The sequence below is a fragment of the Rhagoletis pomonella genome, unplaced genomic scaffold, assembly GCF_013731165.1.
Source record: "Rhagoletis pomonella isolate Grant_MI unplaced genomic scaffold, Rhpom_1.0 Rhpom_scaffold_00004, whole genome shotgun sequence".
Lineage (NCBI taxonomy): Eukaryota > Metazoa > Arthropoda > Insecta > Diptera > Tephritidae > Rhagoletis > Rhagoletis pomonella.
Genome location: NW_023458558.1, coordinates 43210862 through 43213962, shown reverse-complemented (window position 1 = coordinate 43213962; position 3101 = coordinate 43210862).

Here is a 3101-nt window from a genome sequence, read left to right as displayed (position 1 = left end):
CGTAGATCTGGTCGAACAGTTCACAAAAATGTGTTAGAAAATTTCCTTACCACCTCAAATTCTCCACTTATTAATAAAAAAAATTAATTTGCTCGACTTTGCCTAATTTTCTAAATAAATAATGGCTTTAGCGAAAAGAGGTTGATATGTGTAGTAAATTGGCAATCAGTCTGAAATTTGGATTTTTTTTAATATCTTCCAATTTGACAGATTTTTTCTACCCCTTTTCAAGTAAATAAATTTACATTTCGCCATTTTATGCAAATGAAGTTTTATTTCGAGTAACTCAAGGCATTAGCCTTTAAAATTAAATAAGGATTTTCGAAGTTATGATGCTTCCAATGGAAAGTCGTGTTTAAGGCAAAAATAGAAAATTACTACTGGTCCATTACTCGTTATTACTTAAAAATTGTGGTAAATTCCAAAACAATGTGGTAGATTTACATATATATGGAGTATGCATTAGGGCGGGTCAATTTGTATGGGAGATTTTTCGACTATGCGAACATAGCACAGAAGGATTCTATGTGTAATCCTAAGAAAATTTGCCGTAGAAACGATGTGTCTAAAATTAATTGTGAGTTTTCCAAATTGCAAAAATAGGTTTCTTAGCATTTTGCTGTAATGTCGTAAACTATTTAGTCCTTTAATTTTGTATAAAAATATGCTATAAGGGTTTTGGTATGAGGAGTCCATTTCCGCACTTAATTTTTTCTTAGAATTTGCTTGGAATTACACATAGAATCCTTTTGTGCTATATGCGCCTAGTCAAAAAAATCGCCCATACAAATTGACCCGCCCTAACGAATGTCCTTCATACGCCGAAACATATGAACTTAGTTTTGAGCTGTAGATTACGAATCTGTGTTCGGGTTTTCAAAATCAGATCATTTCCCCAGGATACTTCAATTTTTATGAAAAAAAAATAAAAAATTTTATAAGCAAAAACTAAAAAAAAATTTACAAATTACCACATTTTTTTGTTAATTATTTTCATTTGTTTTAGGGACGGTTCTTTTACAAAAAAAAAAAATTAAGCTTAAGCGTTAAATAAATAAAAAAGTTGTAAATGGCCAAATTAAAATGCGTAATGACTTTTTTTGGATGAAACGTGAGCAGGAAAGAATGTTTCTCATACTCCATGGACTTGGCACAATACAAACTTAAAATGAAAATATCAGGAGAAAATTACCTGATCTTGAGAAGCAGATTATATATTCGCAAAAACGACTTATATGTTTTGGCACTTGTTTGTGTCATTTTAGCGTTAGCGTAATTTTATAGACGTGCCATTTTATTTCTTCCCCGTGTATGTTTTATATCCAAGGAAAAGCTTTAAATCGGCGTTGGACAGAGCCTATGCTCGCGACAGCTTTATCAACGACAGTCCCTTGCTGGCCGTTCAAAGAGTTCTCTGCACAGCAAGAAAAATTACTTATTTTTGAGTTTTGAGTGTTGCCGTTTTAGTAGAATATTATTTAGATTATACTTTTGTAGGTTGGCAGATTTTGCTAGAGATTTTCTTTACTACATTCATTTAAAAGAAACTACAAGTTTAAGCGGAATAAGAGTAACACATTTTAAATGTATTTCACAGTAAAAAGATTTGCTGCCGCTTTCATGAAAGCAATTTAAATGAAAAGTGATTGTTTTTCTGTCAGTTTCCATATTAAGTTTAAATAAAAAAATAATTTTTCAATAAAATTTCTTTCGTGAAACTGGCGAATAGTTTGTCAAACAAGTAATTTTTACATAAAACTACATTGAAATATTCAAAGTTCAAAAGTTCAAAAAGTTTTATCAAAATTTTCAACTTTTTATTTAAAATTTCTAGAAAATTTTCGAGTAAGCAGTTCATTCAATTTTAGTAAAACAAAGCGCAGTTTTCAAGTTGCTAAAAATACCGTTGATTTTTTAGATTTTTTTGGTCACATTTGCTTGCTTATAACGAATAAGAAAAAGAATTAATTTTAATTAATTAATTTGTTGAGCCTCCATAAAGGCATGTGAACCGTCCAATCAGCACCAAAATTTATATGTGATACCTCGACTATAGTGGTATCGATTTCGGGTATTAAATGAATATAAATTTTGTTTAAATTTGTTCACTCTCCATTGGGGATTTTGACCTTTGCCACCTGTGCGATGCGCCTTAGCCGACTCCATTAGGGGTCAAAATTTATCTCGACTTCGACCTTTGTGAGGGTGTGGGACTGAAAAAAAAAATTTCATTTGATTTTAGAGACCGGCTATGTCGAAACTCCGAAATTTCAAGCTCCTTTGAAAAAAAAAAATTGAAGTAAGTGAGAAAAAGTAGAGAAGAAGTTTTAATTAAGTATTATTTGTAAGTTTTTGCATATGTTAAAATACCATTATTGAGTTATCGTGTGCACTGCACAAACTTGTCTACCGGCAGACGCTACTTTAAATCCATTTTTGAATCTTGGAAGCCCAAACAAAAATATTCTAGAGGCCAATTTTCGAGATATAAAAAGTGCCATTTGAAAACGTAATCGTACCAAAATAATGTATTCCACGCTTTGGGCAGCCATTGTGCAATTCGAGCAACTCTGGTTTTTTTTAAGGCTGAAACGCAGTGGGATGATGGGCGAAATTGTATTTATTAATTACCAAATTCTTAGTGTAGTAGTATTTAGAAACTGCATCTTTGTCTATTTCGATTGATGATGGATAAGATAACTGGCTATCTATATAATAATTTAACGTTTCCTACATTGATTTGTAGAAATGATTTGATTGTTAACTGAACTTTGGATCGTAGATTAAGGATTTGTGCGCCAGTATTCTTGATCAGGTAATTTTCCCAATATATTGCCATTTAAATTTTGCTGTGAGAATGAAAAAAATTCAAACTTTAACGTGAAAAATGTTACTCATACGCCATGTACCATGTACCATATGGCGTATGAGTGATATTATTTCCTGCTCCTATTTCATAAAAAAAAATATTGTACATTTTCATCGCTTTTACTTTGATTTATAGCTAGAGATTGGCCTTTAGTACATATGAAAAAAAAAAAATACAAAAGACTTTAGGTTTGATTTTTTTCTTAAAAATTAAAATATCTGGGGTAAATTAC